This window comes from Aquarana catesbeiana, linkage group LG03 (genome assembly GCF_042186555.1).
Source record: "Aquarana catesbeiana isolate 2022-GZ linkage group LG03, ASM4218655v1, whole genome shotgun sequence".
NCBI lineage: Eukaryota > Metazoa > Chordata > Amphibia > Anura > Ranidae > Aquarana > Aquarana catesbeiana.
Window position 1 is genome coordinate 68408252 of NC_133326.1, and position 26624 is coordinate 68434875.

At 43.1% G+C, this 26624-nt stretch overlaps 1 protein-coding gene across 1 annotated transcript in view; it reads right to left on the reverse strand.

The window, feature by feature from the left end:
* Positions 1 to 26624, reverse strand: part of SLC12A1 (solute carrier family 12 member 1) — a 199763-nt gene that overhangs the window by 38819 nt on the left and 134320 nt on the right. The window lies entirely within an intron of this gene.

A 26624-nucleotide genomic window follows, 5' to 3' on the forward strand; every position in this document is an offset into this window, starting at 1 on the left:
ATCATTGCAAACAAATTGTGTAATAAAGTATTGCAGATAGACATGTGCGATTTAGTTTGTTGCCATTCGTTTCTAGGCCGAAAATGTAATTTGCAGAGATCTGAATGCATCCAAATTTCCAAATAGACATAGAAACAAATGGCAACAAATGCGAAAAAAGTTATAACAAAAAAGAATGAATGCAACACTTCACATTTTCAAATATGTTTGATAACATTTAAATTCATTGTGAATATAGCTGGTTGTTAAGGAGCGGGCGACTGCCGCGTTTTTAACAACCATGACAAATCTGCTGTCAGCGGGATTCCCCGCTGTCAGCAGAAAGCAAACAAAAGAAGTACTAGTTAAAAAATTAAAAAAAAACCTAGTGTGGCCCCCTCAATCCATAACAATGTCCCCTATACCAATCCATATGCTGTTTTTTTAACCTCTTGGTACTGGCCGCATGCAAATATGCGGCCTCTCTATGTGTGAGCCTTGGTGCCGCGCAGTCCCTTATTTGTGTGCAATACTGCAACAAACAGCTATGCCGAGAGCGTGTGCACTGCGCGCTCCTGGCACAGTTACCAGTGGCTAATGGAAACCTCCTGATCGGTGCTTGCGACTGGGAGCTTTCCGTTCATGTGACCGATGTGAGAGCCATGGCGGTCACATGATCATAAACCCTGCCCCGCCTCCCGGCATCCTAAACTCTTTAAAGCGCCAGCGTCAAAGGGTGAAAAATATTTTTTAAACTGGCACTTCATTTGTTTATATTCTGCTGAAAGTGGGGGGGGGGGCGCTGACAGCAGATTTGTCATGGTTGTTAAGGAAGCTGCGGCTGCCCACTCCTCAACAACCATAGCTATTCACAATGAATATGAATCTGTCCGAAGTTATACCAGGTGGATTAGAAAACTATTCAAATCTACCTGGTATAAAGAATATTTGAATTGAATCCTGAAGAAACAAAATGAATTCCGAAAATGAATCAGACCAACACAACAAAAATTAATAAACAAAATTATCAACCTAACGTATGCATCTGAAACAAAACTAAACTACATTTTTGGGCATGCACATGTCTAATTGCAGAGTCAAAGTATCTTTTGGTAATAAAAAAATTGACAAGGAAAAAGAGATCTATATTTACTCGCACACACACACACACACATACTGGGGTTGATTTACTAAAGGCAAATTGGGTGTGCACTTTGCAAGAGAAGTTGCACTTTGTAAGGGAATTTTATCCAGAACTTAGTGAATTTCACTTTGCAAAGAATACCCAATCACGTGCAAGAAAAATTAGAAATAAAAAAAACTGCTTTTTTTTGCTTGCACATGATTGGATGATGTAAGTCAGCAGAGCGTCACCTCATTGATTAAGCTCTGGGGAAAATTCCCTTTAAAAGTGCAACTTTCCTTGCTAAGTGAACAGCCTATTTTCCTTTACTAAATCAATCCCACTGCATCATTATGAATCATAATTGATCCACAGAAAAGGGATGTGTGCTCCAGTTTTCTTTAAACCAGGAGCGCCCAACCAGTGGCCTGGGGGCCACATGTGGCCAGTGGAGCACTCTGATGTGGCCCGTGACCTCCTGCTCTGAGATGGCGAGTTGGCAAGCCCAGATCATGGGTTGCCAAGCCGCCATCCCAGAGCTTCAGTGTTGTGAATGAAGCCAGTGGTAGAGGAAACAAACGCCTGCGGAGTAGAACTGCATAAGCTGATGCTTCCTGTATAGTGCCAGCTCCTGTCACAGTTGGAGTGTTACCAAATGCACTGAAGACCTGAATGGAAGATTGTTATTAAAGGTAAGTTTATCACTAAAATCACAGTTTATATATAGGAATTTCTGTTCTGCAGTGGTTACCGGGCTGCTTTCAAACTGATCCGCAGGTGCAGCGCAGAGCGCCTGCAGGTTACCTGCACTGAGCCATAGACTTCTGTTATTACCTGTGGGTTTGGTGCGCTTTCAGAAAGTGTCTATGGCAAAGTGCAGCTAACCCGCAGGAAAGCCACAGGTGCATTGTGCTGTACCTGTGATGTGGGTAAACCACAGCGCATCAGCAGCCTTAGGCCTCTTTCACGCAATCGGTCTGACCAAATCGGACCCTCCATTCACCTCTATGGAGCGGCACTTGTGTCCGTTTACACCCGTACTACCTCCAATCCGATCCACTAAGTAAAAAACAGAAGGGGATCCATCCTCTTCCTTCTGGGTGGATCGGGGGCCCATAGAGTAGAGTGGACTGTGCCTGTGTCCGCTCTGCATATGCAAAGTGGACACTGACCTGTTATCCGCCTGCTCCGCTCATTGTGGCCCACGACCGGTTACCAAGTCACTTAAGTGGCCCTCACTCTTCAACCCTGCTTTAAACAAACACATGAAAACATACATGGGGTGGATTTACTAAGAGAAAATAGACTGTGCACTGTGCACAGCAAGCAGCACTAGGCTTAAAGTAACACTTAAGTCAAAATTTTTTTAAAACAAACTTTGGATAGAGTAATGGAGGGTTATATCCTCTGTCAGTTTATTTTTTTTGCCATCTGTGTCCCATTGGGATGATTTTCCTCTTTCTTGTCCTATAGCCAAAACTGTCAAAGTTGTCACCAGAACTAGCTTCCCATTGGAAGATTTCCCCTCTGTTCCTTTTCTGGGGACAACCCAAAATTTGGGGAGTTTTCTTTTACTCTCACTTTCGATGATTAAGGTAAACAGGACAAATAGGGTGAATAAAGAGGGAGACACAGTTAGCAATATAACCTGACAGGTGTTCTAATCTTTCTCCACTCCATCCAAAACTAAGAAAAATTTTGTCTTACTTTAGTCAGACACACACCCTAGGAACCCTAGTGTTTTCTCAGAACCCTGGTTGAGAAAGACTGGCCTGGACAATGGGGTTTATTTCCTAAAGATAAATAGTTCAGTTTGCAAGGAAAGCTGCATTCTGCAACTCAGAGCTCAGCGAATACGGTGAAGTTTCCTACTGCCGGTTTCCTACTGCGCATGCGTGAGCCGCTGTGCGCCTTGTGAATGGTTCTGTAGTCTTCTGGGACCTGTGATATATTCCAGACGGCTGCAGGGAAAGGAGGGGGCTGAACATCCAGCAGTGATCTGAGCCGTAAGTGGGAGTAGGTACCTGTCAAAACCAGGTACCTACACCCACCAGGTAACTGCTCCCACCCCCCACCCCCAAAGAAGTGCCAAAGGAGCAGCAGAGGGGGGAGAGTGCAAACAAGTGAAACTTCCCCTTTTGGGTGGAGCTCCACTTTAAATAGTGTTTTTCGGTTTGTGGTGCTCAGATGTAGTTAAGGTCTGCTTTAAGGATTGCTAAGCTGCAATACTGTATATTCAATGTTTGATTTTGAATTTATTACCGCTTCAAGTCCAGACAAAACATTTTTGTTAATTACGGCACAAGATGGGGAAGAACTAGAATTTGTATTAAGGTTCTGTATAACACCCATCACCTGAACAGGAAGTTAGAGTCAACTTTCACTATTTTTTTTTTTTTTACTTTCAATCCTTTTTATTATTATTATAGTAAGAAGGTTAATAATCAGGTAAAAAAAAAAAACACATAAAGCATCAAAACAGCCAGGACCCTGGCACAAGTATATAAAAATAGTGAGTGATAAACACAGCCATATGTAAAGCATTGCTATATGACCAAATAAAAGAGTAGCAAGAAACATAGCAAACTTCTCACTGCAATACCATAAACTTCAAAAGAGTAATAGGGACTCCGGTTGTTTAATCTCACGGGAGATAATCCCATATACGAAGTCTCAGGGAGAACAGAAAAGAAAGAAAAAAGAAAAAGGAAGAAGGAGTAGAAAATAAGGAGAGAGAGAAAGGCAAACCCCAGGAAAGGCAAGGAATCTGTTTTTCCCGTTTACGGACCTGGTATGGTCAAGTCTCCTACAGTTGCACAGGTCCATAGTCCGCTCAGGGAATCCAGATGGTCTCAAACCGTTTTACAGTATCAATAATTACACTAGCAAATTTTTTTCTCTTTTTAATTAGAGTGTGTTTTTCTGTTGTTGCCATTTCACTTCTAGTTTTGACACCTCCTAAATAGGCAGGAAGTGAAGGGAAGTCTCCCCAACCAGAAGAAATACAACACAAACTCAACAAAATCAATACCAGCTCAACAGAGATTCTAGTTTGGCCTAAAGAAAATAAAGGCAGACTCTGCAGTTGTTCAATATTTGTCTTCATCTTCTATATGCCTGAATTACTTTTATGATGTAATAATAGCATATTTTAAGTTATTATCCAATCGCCATTAACATATTATAAAATAGGTCAATTTTTATTCTAGCCATTCAATTCGAACTTTAATGCGATTTGATATTATATTTTTGATAGTATCCTTCATCTGTCACAAACTGCAAGTTGAGGCAAGTTAATGGGCTGTTTGTGTCCTGAATATCATACATTACAAACAGAGAGAAGGGCATAATTCACATTTAAGCAAAAAATATTTTCTTACACAGTACAGTGATGGGAGCAGTAGACTGTGGTAAAGGTTCCTCACCGGGAAAGTTACCTTTCATTGTACAAGAATGAAGCAGAGAGCTAATCTTCCTTGTCTAGGAAATGGCCTATATAAATGGCTTCTACACAGTGCATGGTCCACTGATACCGACTTTAATTACCCATCATGGCACCTACGATTGCTAATGCTCTTTTAATTAGGCTCTGCTATAATAACATGATGAGTGCAGTTAATAGGATATACTGTTAATCATGCATATGATTCAGTAGTAAAGGTTATCTGTTCTTATTCTTTTACAATGCGGCAATCTATTACGTTGGGAGTTTTTAAACTCTTATATTCTTAAAGCAGTTTTTACATATCAAGACTTTACATATCAAGACTTGGTTCATGAAATTGTAGCAAATCAAATAATATGGCTGTTGTCACAGAAACCAATCAGAAATTGTGAATGGCCTCAGAGAACAGTGGTGATAACAAGGTAAGGTTGAGTAAAAGTTGAACGATCATCCAGAAATTATTTTGAAATGATGCCCCATGAGGAAAAGTAAAGTAACCAAGATAATAGGTAAGGCTATGTAATAGCCACAACAATCTGTAATACGATCATAAGGGTAAAGAGACTAATGCGCTGTACACACGGTCGGACATTGATCGGACATTCCGACAAACAAAATCCTAGGATTTTTTCCGACGGATGTGGGCTCAAACTTGTCTTGCATACACACGGTCACACAAAGTTATCGGAAAATCCGATCGTTCTGAACGCGGTGACATAAAACACGTACGTCGGGACTATAAACGGGGGCAGTAGCCAATAGCTTTCGTCTCTTAATTTATTCTGAGCATGCGTGACACTTTGTGCGTCGGATTTGTGTACACACAATCGGAATTTCCGACAACGGATTTTGTTGTCGGAAAATTTTATATCCTGCTCTCAAACTTTGTGTGTCAGAAATTCCGATGGAAAATGTGTGATGGAGCCTACACACGGTCGGAATTTCCGACAACAAGGTCCTATCACACATTTTCTGTCGGAAAATCCGATCGTGTGTATGGGGCATTACAGTGGAAGATGATCTGGCAAGAATTCTCCCGGGCACTCAGTCCAGCCTATAGAGTAGCAGGCAACTGCCTGCTACTTGTAGGCCACTGACCCTGCGACGCTGTACTCAGCAACGTCATAGGGTCAAGGGTCCCGCAATGCACATGCGTGAGAATATCGTGCGCGCGCCTGCGCAGGCGCCCTGTGGCCACTGGGAATTCCCAAGCCAGGATGCGTGCAAGTAGGGGGGTGGGTCATCTCCTGAGGGAGACCCTTACTGGTGACGCTCTGTGCCTTGTGCACACTAGGATTTGGGTAAGCGGTTCTGTTTCTGTCCCTATATAATAATCATATATTATTTAATTCATATACTTCTTGAAACAATGTTTTTTGCTGTATGTGATTAAATGCAACCTTTGATTATGTACTAAGTAATTGGAAATATTTTCCTGATAAATCGGCCTAGTCCTCAAAACTAGTAGAAACACTGTCCCTCACCAACTATCCCACTGTAATTTTCCCCATCAGGGGAGTATTATCTTGGTGAAAATACATGGATCGTCACCTATTTTTTAACCTATTTTTAAATTTATTATTGTCATTGTTGTCATGTATTATGTATTGATAAAATTTTGTATATTTTTCTACATGATTGCTTATATATGTGAAATTACCTTATTATACTGTACCGAGGTAGTCCAACTGCCCCCCTAGCTCTTTGGTGAGTACCTGGCTGGGAACCAGGCTCCCAACCCCTTTATTTCACAGAAACCAATCAGATATCCCTATCTTTCATTGGAAAGTGAAAATGAAGTCTGACAAGGCAAATCAACAGCTCCACTCTATTTTAGTTTTCATAAACCCACCCAGATAACGTGGTGCGGTCAGCAGCCTCCCAACTATAAGTTATCTTTATTGTCCAGCTTGGCACAATATGATTATCCATATCTTATATCTGGAGGGTTGTTGGAGATACTGAGAACCATGATAGTAGACCGCATTACATACAGTGATAGCTGCAATCTTCTGGGTTCTGCTCAAGCAGCTTCCCCTTTGTATAATGAACACAGAGGTGGGGTACACGTTAAAACTGGTGCACACAGAATCTGGTGCAACTGTGCATGGTAGCCAATCAGCTTCTAACTTGAGCTTGTTCAATTAAGTTGTGACAATAAAACCTAGACGCTGATTGGTTACTATGCACAGCTGCACCAGATTCTGTGTGTACCAGTTTTAGTAAATCATCCCCAGAGGGTTGCTTACTCAGCATTGCCACAATTCAGAGAACGCTTTTGATTGGACTAAGGTAGATAAGTGATGCCATTTTCCCCTCCTCTCCACATTGTCCAATCAGAACATTCTTTGTATTCATTAAATAAATACAAGGTGTTCTTTGAATGGAGGTGATGCTAAGTGAGTGCCCCTTCCGTGTTTAGTGTTCAAAGGGGGAAGCTGCCTGAGCAGGACCCGGAAAATTGTAGCTATCAAGCAGGCTACTATAATGGTTTTCAGCATCCCCAGTGGTCCTCCAGATATAAGATATGGATATTTAAATTGTGCCAAGCTGAACCAATTGCAATAAAGATAATTCCTAGAGTTCTACTTAAATGCTACCAAAAAAAGGAGCGTGGGGTTTACATACAGTCATGGCCAAAAATATTGGCACCCCTGCATTTCTGTCAGATAATGCACCACTTCACCCAGAAAATTGTTGCAATTACAAATGTTTAGGCATTCTCATGTTTATTTCTTTTGTTTGTATTGGTATGACACAAAAAAGTGGAAAAGCAAAAAGCTAAATCTGACACATTCCAGGCAAAACTCCAAAATGGACTGGACAAAATTATTGGCACCTTCTCAAAGTTGTAAGAAATAATTGCATTCCAAGTCTGTGATGCTCCTGTAATTTGTAATCAAAGTCACCTGTAACACATGCTGACAATATAGAAATCACACCGGCAACCAGTTAAAATGGTGAAAAATTCACTAAACCTTTCTGTTGTGTGTCTCTGTGTGCCAAATAAAGAATGGAGAAGAGAAAGAGCAGCAAAGAATTGTCTTGAGGATTTGAGATAAAAAAAATGTGGAAAAACATGGACAATCTCAAGGTAAAAAGTCAATCTCCAGAGATCCTAATGTTCCTGTGTCCACTGGACGCACCATTGTGAAAAAGTTTACAGCCCATGGCACTGTAGTTAATCTCCCTGGACATGGACGAAAGAGAAAAATTGATCAAAGATTACAACAAAGGATTGTTCGAATGGTGGATAAAGAACCTTGACCATTTTCCAGACAAATTCAAGCTGACCTTTAGTCACAGGGTACAACTGTGTCAGCTTGCACTATACGTCTCCATCTGAATGAAAAGGGAGGAAGATAAAATCCTTTTGAGAGTAGAGCTGTCAGTCTAGTGTTTTCAGAAAAAAAATGAGACCTTCAAAGAAAAGAATACAGTCCCTACAGTAAAACATGGTAGAGGGTTTACTGATGTTTTGGGGTTGCTTTTCTGCTGCAGGCACTGAATGTCTTGACCGCGTACATGGCATTATGAAATCTGAAGACTACCAAAGAATTCTGGGGTGCATTGTAGGGCCCGGTGTCAGAAAGTTGGGTCTCTGTCAGAGGTCATAAGTCTTACAGCAGAACAATGACCCAAAGCACTCGTCAAAAAGCACCCAGAAATGGTTTAAGACAAAGTGCTGGAGAGTACTGAACTGGCCAGCAATGGGTCCAGATCTAAATCTCATAGAGCACCTGTGGAGAGATTTCAAAACAGCAGTTGGGAGAAGGAACCCTTCCAATCAGAGAGATCTGGAGCAGTTGGTTAAAGAGGAGTGGTCCAAAATTCCAGTAAAGAGATGTAAGAAACTCATTGATGTTTACAGGAAGCGATTGATTTCAGTTTTTTTTTCCAGGGCCTGGAAACCAACTATTAAATTGAGGGTGCCAATAATTTTGTCCAGTCCAGTCCTGCGTGGATTATGTCAGATTTGGCTTTTTGTTTCTCACTTTTTTGTGTCATACTAATACAAACAAAAGAAATAAACATGAGAATGCTCAAACATTTGTAATTGCAACAATTTTTTGGGTTAAGTGGTGCATTATCTGACAGAAATGCAGGGGTGCCAATATATTTGGCCATGACTGTATATGCCCTAAATTTCAACCAAAGCATTTAAATCCAAAGTCTAGATTGAAAAAAACACTAATTAATGCAGTTATGTATATATTTACAAAATCATCAAATTTAATTGGAAGGCAACTAGCATACGTATGTAAAGTTTACTTGAGATTGTTATTGCTCACACAGTAGTATTTATATTAGGAGAAAGATGGCCAGCAGTTTTGCTTAGCTGTAGTGAATATGTACTGATAGGGAAAAAGCTGCCAGAAGATGAGCAGATTGATCAGAGAGATGACCTCAACAGTGTGCTGCAGGACCTTCATTGTCCAATCAACAGGCTGTACTGCTGCATTGGAGGGCAAGGATCTGGTTTTGGTGACCAGAGCCTAGGTGGCAGGAATGGCTAGAACACAAAACTGCACAGAAAAATAAAACTTTTGCAGGGTAAAAAAGTTCCTATACTGTATATGTTTTTTTAATCCTTGCCTGGAGTTCTGCATTAAAGGATAATTTGTGAAAACATACTAATACATATATATATATATATATATATATATATATATATATATATATATATATATATATATATATATATATATATATATATATATATATATATATATATATATATATATGTATATATATATATATATGTATATATATATATATAACTAAACATTTGACAACATGCAATCTAGTGCTATACAAAGCAACATCAAATTAATTTGACTTTCAAAATCTGATTGAGCAGTATGTGTTACTGTCAAATATGCATCAACATTATACTTTTCACTACCCCATTAATTATGCCCATTGGAGATTATGCTGGAGCTTTACTGAGCATTTTTGCTTAAATTGGTCAAATAAAGCAGACCTTCACTACATTCTCTGATATGAATATTTCTTGCCAAGAATTGAATGTTGTAGCCCCAAGCTCCTGGGAAACCCACACCATGCATCCCAGGAGGCTACAGGTCAGCAATAATAAATAAGCATGCACCCATGCATGGGGCTAGCTGTTCTTTCCTGGTTCCTGCAGCCAGCCCCCCCTGTTGATCAAGAGTGCAGCTGCAAGAACCAGTAAGGGATCGTTCACAGAAGCGATTGAGGGGCTGCTCTGCAAACACCCTACGACTGCATGCAATGCATGCCATTGTGGCACAGTAGTAAGGTGATCTAAAGGTTAAAGCAGAACTCTGGGGAATTTTTCTTCCCTATGCTGTGGGGCTGTACCCGCACCACATGGGTTAACTGCTCGTTTTTGTCTAGGGGTCAGGAGAGCAGAGATATACTTACCTAAGCTGCCGATCTGCCTAGTGCAAGACCGGTCCCTACTGATCCTGCCAATCCCCCTATGGTCTAGTGCGGCGGACTGTTCCTGACGTCATCACGGCCATAGAACCGATCTAGATGGGAGGACAGCAGGAATAGTCCACCACTGGATGTGGGGGGAGCACGCTTTTCTGGAGGATCGTTGGAACAAGTGAGTATAAACGTTGTGCTCACCTCTAGAAAAGACAAGCAGTTAACCCAGGTAGTGCAGGCACAGCCCCACTGCATGGTAATTTTTTTCTCCCCGGAGTTCTGCTTTAAAGCAGGCAGTGATGAGGCGATAAAACACTCTCTCACATCTTGTCAAATGCTCTCTGAAGAGAGATCCAAACAGACTGTTCTTCAGAAAGCATGTGTGAATGAGCCCTAAAGGAAAGCTTGTTCTTAATAATGTCAGAGTGCAAGATGGTGGACCTGAGGGGTACCTGAAGTTTAATTCAGTATCTGACAGCTGTCCATAGCATAAACATTTTCCCTTGGAGATAGTGCACCTTTTCTAGTGATGGGTGTCAGGAACTAGAGGAAGGAAGCACAATGACTTAATCTATAGGTCTTCTTTTTGTGGGCTCTTCTCGAGATGTACATTGGCTTTATGGAGTAGAAGAGCAACAGCTAACAGCGCTAGTGTAATGATCCACCTATTTTGGAATACACAGCAAGAAAAAGAAATGTACTTTGAGAATGAACAACAGTGTACTTGAATACTGCAAAGGAAGTAAGAGGGATATACAACTGACCAGTCTAGGAAATACTGGAACTTGAACATTCAGCCATATCTGAAAAAGTTTGACAACCAGAACCCTACAGCCCTGACTTGGGTGTTCTTGATGTCCTTCTTCCTCTCTGCCTACTTTCCTTGTTTTCTACCTTTCTCTAATACTTCCCTATACTTTCTTAATGCAATTACTTTTCTCTTTACCTTTATTTTGCAGCAGACTTATTTATACAACTGGAACCAGCGGTGCCTTCTGGTCAGTGTATCACCTCATGTTTTACAAGACATTCACAGACTATCCCTGCAGCATCGGCTCACCTTCTGGAATATTTATGGAAGTCCATTGTGTTCACACATAGACTTCTGTTATTTACAGTGATCCTGGAGACCAGCTATATTTGACTTATATAGTATCTCACACAAGTGAGTACACCCCTCACATTTTTGTAAATATTTTATTATAACTTTTCATGTGACAACACTGAAGAAATGACACTTTGCTACAATGTAAAGTAGTGAGTGTACAGCTTGTATAACAGTGTAAATTTGCTGTCCCCTCAAAATAACTCAACACACAGCCATTAATGTCTAAACCACTGGCAACAAAAGTGAGTACACCCCTAAGTGAAAATGTCCAAATTGGGCCCAATTAGCCATTTTCCCTCACAGATATCATATGACTTGTTAGTGTTACAAGGTCTCAGGTGTGAATGGAGAGTAGGTGTGTTAAATTTGGTGTTATCGCTCTCACTCTCTCATACTGGTCACTGGAAGTTCAACATGGCACCTCATGGCAAAGAACTCTCTGAGGATCTGAAAAAAAGAATTGTTGCTCTACATAAAGATGGCCTAGTCTATAAGAAGATTGCCAAGACCCTGAATCTGAGCTGCAGCACGGTGGTCAAGACCATACAGTGGTTTAACAGGACAGGTTCCACTCAGAACAGGCCTCGCCATGGTCGACCAGAGAAGTTGAGTGCATCAAATTGGTCTGCATGGCTGTCATGCCAGAAGGAAGCCTCTTCTAAAGATGATGCACAAGAAAGTCCGCAAACAGTTTGCTGAAGACAAGCAGACTAAGGACATGGATTACTGGAACCATGTCCTGTGGTCTGATGAGACCAAGATAAACTTATGTAGTTCAGATGGTGTCAAGCGTGTGTGGCGGCAACCAGGTGAGGAGTACAAAGACAAGTGTGTCTTGCCTACAGTCAAGCATGGTGGTGGGAGTGTCATGGTCTGGGGCTGCATGAGTGCTGCCGGCCCTGGGGAGCTACAGTTCATCAAGGGAGCCATGAATGCCAACATGTACTGTGACATACTGAAGCAGAGCATGATCCCCTCTATTTGGAGACTGGGCCGCAGGGCAGAGAAGGACCCCAAACACACCTCTAAGACGACCATTGCCTTGCTAAAGAAGCTGAGGGTAAAGGTGATGGACTGGCAAAGCATGTCTCCAGACCTAAAACCTATTGAGCATCTGTAGCGCTCCTCCAACGGAAGTTGGAGGAGCACAAGGTTTCTAACATCCACCAGCTCCGTGATGTCGTCATGGAGGAGTGGAAGAGGACTCCAGTGGCAACCTGTGAAGCTCTGGGGAACTCCATGCCCAAGGGGGTTAAGGCAGTGCTTGAAAATAATGGTGGCCACACAAAATATTGACACTTTGGGCCCAAATTGTACATTTTCACTTAGGGGTGTACTCACTTTTGTTGCCAGCGGTTTAGACATTAATGGCTGTGTGTTGAGTTATTTTGAGGGGACAGGAAATTTACACTGTTATACAAGCTGTAAACTCACTACTTTACATTGTAGCAAAGTATCATTTCTTCAGAGTTGTCACATTGAAAGATATAATAAAATATTTACAAAAATATGAGGGGTGTACTCACTTGTGTGAGATACTGTATCTGCAGGACTCTATGTTTTAATCTGTATTTTGAAAAATCTTTAATAAAAATGTATTGAAAGTGAAAAAGTTTGGCAACCTTGGTTTAGAGATGGATTTTCTGATTTGGCTGATGTAGCTAGGATCAGCAAGGTGAGGATGGTTGTGCATAAGTTGGTGTCTCTGTATTTCCTAATGTGCGGTAGCAGTGCCTGTCCTTTTCATTCTTTACTTTTACTGTAATGCCGCGTACACACGATCGGATTTTCTGACAACAAATGTTGGATGTGAGCTTGTTGGCGGAAAGTCCGACCGTGTGTATGCTCCATCGAACATTTGTTGTCGGACTTTTCGCCAACAAATGTTGGCTAGCAGGTTCTCAAATTTTCCGCCAACAAATGTTTGTTGTTGGACTTTCCGATCGTGTGTACACAAGTCCGTCGAACAAATGTCCACGCATGCTCGGAATCAAATACGAGCCAGAGATATAACTAGCGTTCGTAATGGAGAAATCACGTACGTCCTGTACATCACTACGTTCGTAATTTTTGGCCAACATTTGTGTGACCGTGTGTATACAAGACAAGTTGGAGCCAACACCCTTCGAACAAAAATCCACGGTTTTGTTGTCGGAAAGTCCGATTGTGTGTACGGGGCATAAGGGTTCATCCACGCCAACAAAAGCATATTTTCTACATGCATTGCAGGTTCCTACTGATCTTGTGTAAAATATATACCTAAGGTACTTCGATTTTGAACCCTGGTGCCCAACATGCTGCCCTTTGGCACTTTTTATACGGCCCCCTGGGCCCCTGCAGACACTAATCTGTGTTTCCCTATTGCCCTGTTAAGCAATGATATCTAACATTCTCACGTAATATGTCTCCAGTCTATTACTGTCTCTTCAAGCACAATCTGTCTCCAACAACTCCTTTATCATATTCACAGTCCTTGATAGTCTCCTGCACCAGTCTGCACACTCTAACCATCTCTTGTATCACGTCTATGGTCTCTGACCATTTCTTGTATCATATATGTAGTCTCTGACCATGTCTTGTATCATGTCCATAGACTCTGACCGTTTCTTGTATCATATTCATTGTCTCTGACCATGTGTTGTATCATGCTTGCAGTCTCTGACTATCTCTTGTTACATGCCTGCAGTCTCTGACCACCTCCTGTATTATGTCTACAATCTCTAACCATCTCTTGTATTATGTTCATAGTTCCTCACCATTTCTTGTATCATATCTGTAGTCTCTGACCATCTCTTATATTATGCTTTCAGTCTTTGACCATCTCTTGTTACATGCTTTCAGTCTCTGACCATCTCCTGTATTATGTCCACAGTCTCTGAACCATCTCTTGTATCATATCTGCAGTCTTTGACTATATCCTTTTGTGCGTCTGCTGTCTCTGATATTGCATATTCACAGAATTTTGGTGATTTTGGGGGCCGCACTTAAAGATGAACTGCAGTCTGCTCACATAATTTGTAATAAAAACATCTTTGCCATTCTGAAGCTTCCCTCCAACCACTTTGCATATTATTTTATATATACTGTGATTCTGTACTTGCCAAATATGCTGCAGAAATCTCCCGAAACTGAGTCTGGCTGCATCCATTTTAACTGTGGGCAGCTGAAGCTGCTGTCTGTTTATTTCCTGGATTTACACAGACACACAGAGGCACACCTCCAGCTCTGCAGCCCTGCAGCTCTCATTGGCCCTCTTATGACTCACCCCCCCTCCCTTCCTGGCAAACTCTCACAAGAGTGAGAGAGAGAGCTGTGCATGATGTCATAAGCTTTGGCTTTTTACCAGACAAGAAAAAGGAAGTGGGCTGTATAAGGTATTTATTAACCGAAAAAAAAATGTTTTACTATCCAAGGCCAGAAGATTTATTAGATGGAAAGTTGAAAAAATGACTGAAGGTCCGCTTTAAGCCACCCATATAAAAAAAGTTGACCACTACCGGTTTAGATGGACTTAGATGCGTTAAGACATGTACAATTCTTCTAGAGACTTATGCTTGTATTTGTAAGCACATTTACAGATATGTGTGGCCCTGGATGAAGCAGTGTCATACTTTTTTTGTATGCTAAAGGCTGAGCACATTTACGTTTATAGACAAAGCTGTGTGTATGGCCTTGTTGATTCCTATAGTGCATTTAAATGCATACAAAATTATTCACCATATGCATCTAAACCCAGCATTTTGGACACCTGTGTGAATGAGCCTCAAATGTTTCTAAGCATTCTTATAGCTTGTTCTATAAAATACGAAACAATTACATAAAAGTAAAATGGATATGACAGGTGGCTAAGTGGTTAGTGCTTTAGCCTTACAGCACTGATTTGATTCCAGTAGATTCATTATCTAATTAGAGTTTGTATGCTCTTCCCCTGTTTGTGTGAGTTTCCGGTGGGTTAATTGCCATCTGATTAAGCTGCCCCTAGTCTGAATACACAGGAAAAGCCTGGCATTTTGTTTTCATTCTCTAAAGCTGAACTTCAGGTATGATCTTAATTGCATTTTTAAATTGGTACAGCTTGGACCAATGTAAGTATGTATATCTCATACCTGGGGGAGCGCTGGAGAAGCTGACAATCAATGTACAAAAACGAAAACTCTGTGCGCCACCACAAAATTGCAAACTGTACTTAAATAAATATATAAATAAATACATAATAATATGAATCTCTTAACGAGCTGCAGCAAAACACTCAATGTGTTCCCACATCAAAAGCAATATACACTGATAAATAGTGTTGCGCTACAATATACCGCACACAAATAACTACCAAAAGAATAATACGATAAATAGATGCTTCACTTATCAAAACTTTTTTTGATTTATCACAATGGAAAACATTTATGGGTTGATTTGGTAAAACTGGAAAGTGAAAAATCTGGTGCAGCTGTGCATGGTAGTCAATCAGCTTCTAACTTCAGCTTATTTAATTAAGCTTTGACAATAAAAACCTGGAAGCTGACTACCATGCAGAGCTGAGCCAGATTTTGCACTCTCCAGTTTTAGTAAATCAACCCCTTAGTAAGCAGCTTCTTTGAGGTGAAATTAATGGGCAGCGCCGCCGAAGCACCTGCAAAGCGCCTCGTCAGCAGCGCTTTTAACCCTTTATTCGGCCGCTAGTGGGGTTAAAAGTGCCCCGCTACCGCCAACGCCCAGGCGCTGGCAGTGTGAAAGGGCTCTTTGACAAACCCCTGTCCTCAACAGGTCTATGTCTGCCATAAATGCTTCCTCTGTCCAGAACCATCACTATCCAAGACCCCTTAGCTCACCCAGTCACCAGCCGTAACACTGTGTAGGGTGAACAACAACATCAAACTCCTTTATTCAAGCACATGTTATCACAGATATACAACTCAGAGACACTCCCCCCCACCCTTGGATTCAGGGCTGGGTAAACTGTCCAATCACAATAGACACACAGGTAAGGTGTATTCAAATTTCTCATCAGTAAACAGTCTTAGCAGGGAGAGATGTTGGAGGAATTTGTCCCCACCAATCTCACAGCTAATCTACATACACATCCCATAATATCCAAGGCAGACAGACACAATAGAACATTGCAATACAACCCCATCCCAAACGATCACAGCAAAGAGTCCACAACAGCATGAGACAACACACAATATATACATATATACAACATTCCAGTGTGGCTGTACAGCAGTGTGTCTAAATAGCACAGATCATAGTGGGGTTCTCATTCACCCTGTGCCCCTAATGGACGCAGGGTGATTTACACATAAGATGGGCCAGGGGAGCTGGACGTGGAGTCTCCAGAGCTCTCCAAGGTAAGCTGAGTTCCACAAACCCCCCACCCAAAGTGACTCCTGTCACACATCTCCCCTTTCGGCAGAGGACTAACGCCGGAGGAGACCCCAGACGGGTTGACTCTGAAGTTAGTCAGTAGTTCCAGTCCCCCAATGCCGGTATCCACACAGTACCCCAAATATATTGTCCCAAACAGAGCATTACTCACCCAGCCAACCTCTGCCTCTCTCAGAGAACATGCCCGCCGCTGGGGAGAGGCGTGGACTGGCTCTTCTCCCTGGAGTCCTTTCAGCCGCTGGAGAGAAGAGAGAGTGACTGGGCTTGCAAAGCATGGCTGACATCCTTCTGTCTCAGTGCTGCACCATTTTCTGGGGTTGTGTCAGTGGAGACCGAAGACCCATCCACTTACACAGGAACTCCCTCTTCTGTTAGTTGAGGGCAGAGGCCAGCTGCACTCTGCCCTGTTGCCAGCGATTTAGCTGGAAGTAGAAGCTTCACTACATGCGCTTGTCGCTGGGGAGAGGGGCCGACTGTCCCATCTCCCTGGAACTCTGTAGTTGTTGCCGGTGCTGGGCAGAGGTTGGTAGCACTCTGCCCTGTTGCCAGCACTTCTGCTTGGGACTCCACATCATCCACTCCGGCTAACTGTTGGGGAGTGACTGTCACCTTTTCACCATGGGGCCCCTGGCACTGCTGCAAGTGTGGGGCAGAGGTCTTGGACCCTCTGTCCAGTGGCCAGCGCTTCAGCTGGGGAAGTCTCTGGTAACTCCACAGATGCGGCTGTTGGTGCTGGGCAGAGCTCAGTGAAGTTTGGTCCTAATACCAGCTCTTCTGCTGGAGGCTCACCAGGTTATTCTTCTTCATCAGAACAGTCTATCAAATCCCCAATCTCTATAACTGGTGTCTGGGGATAGCAATTCACCATCTTCTGTCCATAGAACGAAGAGGTTACTGGTATTGGGCAGAGCTCAGTGATGTCTGGCCTTGATGCCAGCTCCCCTACTGGGTTGGTGGCATCATTCTGGGGTGCCATCTGATGCTGGAAAGTGACCATCTTCTTTTCACCCTGGTCCTCCGGAACTGCCACAGGTGTGGGGCAGAGGTCTTGGACCCTCTGTCCAGTTGTCAGCTTTGGAGATGGCAATCTCCTGAGTTTCCACTGCTGATTCTCTGGCATGCTGCTGAATGTGTTCTAGCAGTTTTCTGTATGCCCTTTCCAAATACTGTTCCTTCCTTAGCAAATAGTCCAGGTCAGGTTTAAGCTCTGAGACCTCTGCAAGACCGAGCATAGCCTCTCTGTATTCTCGCAGGTCTTCAAGGGTAGGTTCCCCTTCATCGCCAAACACAAAACAATCTGAAAGGCTCTCCCACAGCAATCCAGGGCCACCAAAGTCATATCCCTCTGGAGAGCATTCTGTTGCCTCCTCTAAATATTCCTCCTCTGCGTGCCATTGCAGAGCCCGATACTGATTTCCAGCTCTATCTCCTGCTGGACCAGCCTGTCCAACTCAGTCACCCATTGCTCCTGGGGCCGCTCTCCCAGGAATTACATCTGTAACTCCCGTTGTTCACTGGCCTGTTGCTCTGGGGTTGGAAAGCACTTGCTCGGTTGCATACCAGCAACCTGGAGGGCTCTAATCCAGAGTTCTACCCAAATCTGCTGCCTGACCTCCAGGTATTCATGCGCAGACACAGATCTAGTGTATGCTGAAAGGACGATCTGCAGCAGCTTCGGAAACTCTGATGCCAGATCCATATCTCCGCTGGGGTGACTGAAGTCTGCTATCCTGATCTTGGATCCAGGTGGAGGTTTGGACGTGTTCACAGCCAGGAAGCACGATCCTGCTGCTGCCAACTAGTTGTGACAAACCTCTGTCCTCAACAGGTCTATGTCCGTTGTAAATTCTTCCTCTGTCCAGAACCAGCATTATGTAAGACCCCTTAGCTCACCCAGTCACCAGCCGTAACACTGTGTAGGGTGAACAACAACATCAAACTCCTTTATTCAAGCACATGTTATCACAGATATACAACTCAGAGACACTCTCCCCCCACCCTTGGATTCAGGTAAACTGTCCAATCACAATAGACACAAAGGTCAGGTGTATTCAAATTTCTCATCAGTAAACAGTCTTAGCAGGGAGAGCTGTTGGAAGAGTTCACCCCCACCAATCTCACAGCTAATCTAGATACATTTCCCATAATATCCATGGCAGACAGACACAGTAGAACATTGGAATACAACCCCACCCCAAACGAACACAGCAAAGAGTCCACAACAGCATGAGACAACACACAATATATACATGTATACAACATTCCAGTGTGGCTGTACAGTGTGTCTAAATAGCACAGATCATAGTGGGGTTCTCAGTCACCCTGTGCCCCTATGGACGCAGGGTGATTTACACATAAGAGGGGCCAGGGGAGCTGGACACGGAGTCTCCAGAGGTCTCCAAGGTAAGCTGAGTTCCACTAACCCCCCACGCAAAGTGACTCCTGTCACAGGCTCTTATTGTGGGAATGATTGTTATGGCTGATATTGTAGTTCAGCCTTAAAAACTGGACAACTATTGGAAAGGGTATCATAAGTCAGGATCACCTCAATGGCACTAAATAGATAGCAGTAGATGTGATAATATGTAAAGATAGCACAATGGCAGTGTTTAGCGCCTCTGCCTGGCAGCACTAGGGTTGTCGGTTCAAATCTCAGCCACATAACTACCTACATGGAGTTTGCATGTTTTCTCTGTACCTGCATGAGTTTCCTCCCACTGCAAAGACATGCTGGTAGGTTAATTGGCTCCCGTCTAAAATAGCCCTAGTATGTGTATGTATGAATGTGAGTTAGGGTCCTTAGATTGTAAGCTCCTTGAGGGCAGGGACTGATGTGAATGGATAATGTATTATGTAAAGTGCTTCTTTTGATTGTAGCCGTATTAGTGCAATTGTGACAGAGAAAATTGAGTACTGTCCGTGATACTTTTTTTATTTGCACTAACATACAATTTTTCAGGACAAGCTTTCGGGGTATGTCCCCTTCTTCAAGGTCCAAGCAGTACTGACTCACAAATTTTTAAGCAGAATGTTAAAGGAGAAAAAAAAAAGAGAAAACCAAACACATACAAATCAATGGTAATAAAGATAGCAGCAGAGTTAGTGAGATAGATAAGACAGAGGGAGAGCTAGGGGGGAATGGGGGGGGGGGAATGCTAGTCACAGAGCGGTCGTAAAACTTTAGCATAATGTGTAAGGAAACCAATATCTACATTCAGGCCATTATTCTTCGTGTCAAAAAGAAGTATCATTCTTAGTTCAAACGTTTTCCTTTCCTGGATAGTTCTGAAATTCCCTTTAAGAACTAAGACATTGAGGTCTTCTATAGTGTGGTCCGATTGTGAGAAATGATGTCCCACAGGTGTGCATAAACTGTCTTCTTTATGTTCTTTGATGGTATGTCTGTGCAAATTCATCCTCGCTTGCAACTTCTGTCCTGTTTCACCAACATAAGATCCTTTGCTGCACCTTTTGCATTGGATGAGGTACACAACATTACTTGAGGTACAGCTGTAAGATCCCATGATATTGAAGGTCCCATTTGTGTGTGTAACACTTTTGGATAGATTTATCTGGTTGCATAGTTTGCAGCGTTTTTTATTGCAGGGTTTGCTTCCATTATTTGTGACTTCATGATCAGAGTGAAGTTTCCTGCTGATTAGTTTGTGTCTGAGGTTGGGTGGTTGTCTGAAAGCCAATAATGGGGGTTGTTGGAATATTCCTTTCAGAGTTTCATCCTCTGTTATAATGGGTTGTAAATCTTTGATTATCTTTTTGATCCCTTCAAGTGCTGGGTTGTATGTGGTGACTAGAGGTACTCGGTTATTTGTTTTTTTCTCTGTGTATTGGAGGAGATTTTCTCTTCGGGTTTTCAAGGCTGTGTTAATGCTGTTGTTGATGGTTTTGTCTTTGTAACCTTTCTTATGGAAGGAATCTGCCAGTGTTCTGAGATGTTTATCTCTGTCTTCTGGGTCTGAACAAATTCGGTGGTATCTGATGGCCTGACCGATGCAGCTATCTTCATAGTTCCAGTTTTCACCCACAACACACCAAACGGGCCATCATACACAGCCAGGCCATCAGATACCACCGAATTTGTTCAGACCCAGAAGACAGAGATAAACATCTCAGAACACTGGCAGATTCCTTCCATAAGAAAGGTTACAAAGACAAAACCATCAACAACAGCATTAACACAGCCTTGAAAACCCGAAGAGAAAATCTCCTCCAATACACAGAGAAAAAAACAAATAACCGAGTACCTCTAGTCACCACATACAACCCAGCACTTGAAGGGATCAAAAAGATAATCAAAGATTTACAACCCATTATAACAGAGGATGAAACTCTGAAAGGAATATTCCAACAACCCCCATTATTGGCTTTCAGACAACCACCCAACCTCAGACACAAACTAATCAGCAGGAAACTTCACTCTGATCATGAAGTCACAAATAATGGAAGCAAACCCTGCAATAAAAAACGCTGCAAACTATGCAACCAGATAAATCTATCCAAAAGTGTTACACACACAAATGGGACCTTCAATATCATGGGATCTTACAGCTGTACCTCAAGTAATGTTGTGTACCTCATCCAATGCAAAAGGTGCAGCAAAGGATCTTATGTTGGTGAAACAGGACAGAAGTTGCAAGCGAGGATGAATTTGCACAGACATACCATCAAAGAACATAAAGAAGACAGTTTATGCACACCTGTGGGACATCATTTCTCACAATCGGACCACACTATAGAAGACCTCAATGTCTTAGTTCTTAAAGGGAATTTCAGAACTATCCAGGAAAGGAAAACGTTTGAACTAAGAATGATACTTCTTTTTGACACGAAGAATAATGGCCTGAATGTAGATATTGGTTTCCTTACACATTATGCTAAAGTTTTACGACCGCTCTGTGACTAGCATTCCCCCCCCCCCCATTCCCCCCTAGCTCTCCCTCTGTCTTATCTATCTCACTAACTCTGCTGCTATCTTTATTACCATTGATTTGTATGTGTTTGGTTTTCTCTTTTTTTTTTCTCCTTTAACATTCTGCTTAAAAATTTGTGAGTCAGTACTGCTTGGACCTTGAAGAAGGGGACATACCCCGAAAGCTTGTCCTGAAAAATTGTATGTTAGTGCAAATAAAAAAAGTATCACGGACAGTACTCAATTTTCTCTGTAAAGTGCTTCATAATTGACAGCTCTAAATAACTACCCACACTATATTGTTAAAAGTATTGGGACACCTGCCTTTACATTCACATGAACTTTAATGGCATCCCAGTCTTAGTCCGTATGGTTTAATATTGAGTTGGCCCACCCTTTGCAGCTATAACAGCTTCAACTCTTCTAGGAAGGATGTCCACAAGGTTTATGAGTGTGTCTATGGGAATGTTTGACCATTTTTCCAGAAGGGCATTTGTGAGGTCAGGCACTGATGTTGTATGAGAAGGCCTGGCTCACAGTCTCTGCTCCAATTCATCCCAAAGGTGTTCTATCAGGCTGAGGTCAGGACTCTGTGCAGGCCAGTCAAGTTCCTCCTAAACCTTGTGGACAGCCTTCCTAGAAGAGTTGAAACTGTTAGAGCTGTAAAGGGTGGGCCAACTCAATATTGAACCGTACGGACTGGGATACCATTAAAGTTCATACGCGTGTAAAGGCAGGCGTCGCAATACTTTTGGTAATGCAGAGTATAATAATAAATAAAAGGTATGTAATGTAGATATTGTTATGTGCTGCTTTACAGATATGTTATATACTAATTTTTCCAGAAGATGGCAGCAGATCCATTCCTGCACATTGGATGACACTTGTGGGCTCGCACTGTCTATCTCCTGCTGCGTTCGCTCCAGCTCTACGTCAGTGCTAAAGCAAGTATAATGACACATTCCGCTGTATGGAAATGGGACCTTGTTTTCCTTTTAATTAGTTATATCTGAAACATGGAGCTAAATAAAACACATCTGTTATATTATTAAAAACGCAAACACTTGAATAAAATGAACTAGGCAGCACGTGTTTGTAGAAAGGAAAAAATGAATTGATTTGTAAAACAATAAAGTAAATTCTATGATACATATGTTCTATACCAGATGGGGAATTAAACTGACAATAAACCATATCCTAATTCTCCAAAAATAATCCATACACATCCACTACTTAAAGAATTAGTAAACCCTGATGGGTTTTACTTCCTCTTTTGTTCCCTGCAAAGTAAAAGCATAATGGGCTAGTATGCATCGCATACTAGCCCATTATTTGCCACTTACCTTCAAACAAAGCTCGAAATGTCCCGATGTCCACGTTGGTGGCTGCGTCCATCTTCACCCCTCTTCCCTCCAGGGCCGTGGACTCCGGCTCTGTGACTGGCCTGGATAGTGTAACGTCACTCCTGCGCATGCGCGCGAGAGCCAATGGTCAGGGCATGGGCCCTGTAGAAACGGCACGATGACGTCGGGGCAAGAGTGTATGGTAAATACCTCCTAAACCGTGCAGGTTTAGAAGATATTTGCAGTGTACCTACAAGTAAGCCTTATAGGCTTACCTGTAGGTAAAATTGGTATTTACAACCACTTTAATGGCCTTGTAATCTATTTATCATGAAACTATGTTTTTCTGCTTCCTTGCAAAGTCCTCATTGAGCTCCTGAACCTCTCCTTTTCCCTCTCACTTCCATTTGTATGGCACAAGCAGTGAATGTTAGTTGCAATCAGGCGCACTACACATAACATAATCCATAGTCCATCTCAGAAGCAAGCAAGAGAGGGCGGCTATGATCCTACATACAGGGCCACCTTAAGAGCATTATAGGCCCCCGGGCAATACAGTGCACCGGGGCCCTGTCTACACAATCACGCACGAGAATAAAAATCACGGAGGTCAGCAGGTTGCAGGGCAGTGTACAGAGGTCAGCAGGAGGTCAGCAGGTTGCAGGGCAGTGTACAGAGGTCAGCAGGTTGCAGGGCAGTGTACAGAGGTCAGCAGGAGGTCAGCAGGTTGCAGGGCAGTGTACAGAGGTCAGCAGGTTGCAGGGCAGTGTACAGAGGTCAGCAGGAGGTCAGCAGGTTGCAGGGCAGTGTACAGAGGTCAGCAGGTTGCAGGGCAGTGTACGGAGGTCAGCAGGTTGCAGGGTAGTGTACGGAGGTCAGCAGGTTGCAGGGTAGTGTACGGAGGTCAGCAGGTTGCAGGGTAGTGTACGGAGGTCAGCAGGTTGCAGGGCAGTGTACGGAGGTCAGCAGGTTGCAGGGCAGTGTACGGAGGTCAGCAGGTTGCAGGGCAGTGTACGGAGGTCAGCAGGAGGTCAGCAGGTTGCAGGGCAGTGTACGGAGGTCAGCAGGTTGCAGGGCAGTGTACAGAGGTCAGCAGGAGGTCAGCAGGTTGCAGGGCAGTGTACAGAGGTCAGCAGGAGGTCAGCAGGTTGCAGGGCAGTGTACAGAGGTCAGCAGGTTGCAGGGCAGTGTACAGAGGTCAGCAGGAGGTCAGCAGGTTGCAGGGCAGTGTACAGAGGTCAGCAGGTTGCAGGGCAGTGTACGGAGGTCAGCAGGTTGCAGGGCAGTGTACGGAGGTCAGCAGGTTGCAGGGCGGTCTACCGGAGGTCAGCAGGTTGCAGGGCGGTATATGGGGGTCAGCAGGTATATACTCGAGTATAAGTCAAGTTTTTCAGCACATTTTTTTGTGCTGAAAGTGCCTCCCTCGACTTATACTCGAGTCAAGCACTTTTCTGCAGCAAAAAATGTCATTTTCCGAACCGACTTTGGGGCCCCGTATCTCAGGGCCACTTGGTGCTAGGAACCCCAAAGGTTCCCCTAGGTACCATAACATATCCAAAGCTGAAGTTCCTAGCACTAAGTGGCCCTGAGATACAGGGCCCCAAAATCAGTTCGGAAAATGTCATTCTCTGCTGCAGAAAAGTGCTTGAAATTTTCTGAACTGACTTTGGGGCCCCATATCTCAAGGCCACTTAGTGCTAGGAACCCCAAATTTGGTGTGCAAACCCAGTGGAACGGGTACCATAACATATCTAAAGTTGGGGTTCCTAGCAAGTGGCCCTGAGATACGGGGCCCCAAAGCCGGTTCGGAAAATGTCATTCTCTGCTGCAGAAAAGTGCTTGACATTTTCTGAACTGATTTTTGGGGCCCTGTATCTCGGACCCACTTGGTGCTAGAAACCCCAGCTTTGGAAATTTTATGGTGCTAGTTCCACTGGGTTTTCACACCAAATTTGGGGTTCTTAGCACTAAGTGGCCCCCGAGATACGGGGCCCCAAATTCAGTCAACTGTGTCTATCTGCAGCAATGTCATTTCGGGACCCTTTGGGTTCAGAGACCCCAAATTTTGGCTGCAGCTAGGGGGCATCTAGGAACCCTTAACTACCGAGTTTGAAGTTCAGGGGACCTATGGCTGCAAATGGGCACAGTGAGGCATGCAAATGGGCACAGTGATGCTGCAAATGGGCATTGTTGACCCTCTTTTCCACTTACAGTAGCTGTGCATTTCTCACCCTCGTCTTATACTTGGGTCAATAAGTTTTTCCAATTTTTTTGTGGTAAATTAGGGCCTCGACTTATACTCGGAACGACTTATACTCGAGTATATACGGTAACTCACCAAGTTCCCTATATGGACCACTTATACATGTTGATCATATCCCCCCCTTAATTTCCTCTTCAGAAGAGAGAAAAGATTCAGTTCCTCCAATCTTTCCTCATAGCTGAGCTCCTCTATGCCTCTTATCAGTTTGGTTGCCCTTTTCTGCAGTTTCTCCGGTTCACCAATATTCTTTTGTGAACTTTGTGAAATCGATTAAGTGGCTGGATTATGTTGATCCAGCAGGGCCATACACTGCTATGATCTGCTTACTTATTCCAGTTCAGTGACTTGGAAATGGTTGTGGGGCCTCCCAGTCATCTGGCATTATCAGAAGGAGATAAACAATTGCAGCCTTCCATTTACCTCAGCACAGATTTCTTTTAGACCCTCATCATATCTCAGGGTAACAGAATCACGAGACCCTGCCTGCTATTCCAGAACATGGCAAAATTGTGGTAAATGCACAACACTCATTTGGGTGCCATTATTTTTAATGGCACCCCAAATATGCCAAAAAAATAGGCGTTTTGGCATTTGAGACAGCTCCTGATGACGTCTTAGTGACAAAACATGTAGATTGGAGCTACAGCTTCATTGCATCACTTCTGGTTTTGGGTCAGTGGAGCACATCGTGTCCCAGACTTCCTTGTTCTTATGTTTGCAAACCGCTTGTAATTATCTTTACCAATGTAAGTGCATTACTTTATACATATAGTGGGGACGGAAAGTATTCAGACCCCCTTAAATGTTTCACTCTTTGTTATATTGCAGCCATTTGCTAAAATCATTTAAGTTCACTTTTTTTTCCTTATTAATGTACACACAGCACCCCATATTGACAGAAAAACACAGAATTGTTGACATTTTTGCAGATTTAATAAAAAAGAAAAACTGAAATATCACATGGTCCTAAGTATTCAGACCCTTTGCTGTGAGACTCATATATCTAACTCAGGTGCTGTCCATTTCTTCTGATCATCCTTGAGATGGTTCTACACTTCATTTGAGTCCAGCTAGCTTTGATTATACTGTTTGGACTTGATTAGGAAAGCCACACACCTGTCTATATAAGACTTTACAGCTCACAGTGCATGTCAGAGCAAATGAGAATCATGAGATCAAAGCAACTGCCTGAAGAGCTCAGAGACAGAATTGTGACAAGGCACAGTTCTGGCCAAGATTACAAAAAAATGTCTGCTGCACTTAAGGTTCCTAAGAGCACAGTGGCCTCCATAATCCTTAAATGGAAGACGTTTGGGACGAACAGAACCCTTGCTAGAGCTGGCCGTCTGGCCAAACTGAGCTATCGGGGGAGAAGAGCCTTGGTGAGAAAGGTAAAGAAGAACCCAAAGATCCCTGTGGCTGAGCTCCAGAGATGCAGTCGGGAGATGGGAGAAAGTTGTAGAAAGTCAACCATCACTGCAGCCCTCCACCAGTTGGGGCTTTATGGCAGAGTGGCCTGACGGAAGCCTCTCCTCAGTGCAAGACACATGAAAGCCCGCATTCCATTTGCTAAAAAACACCCGAAGGACTCCAAGATGGTGAAAAATAAGATTCTTTGGTCTGATGAGACCAAGATAGA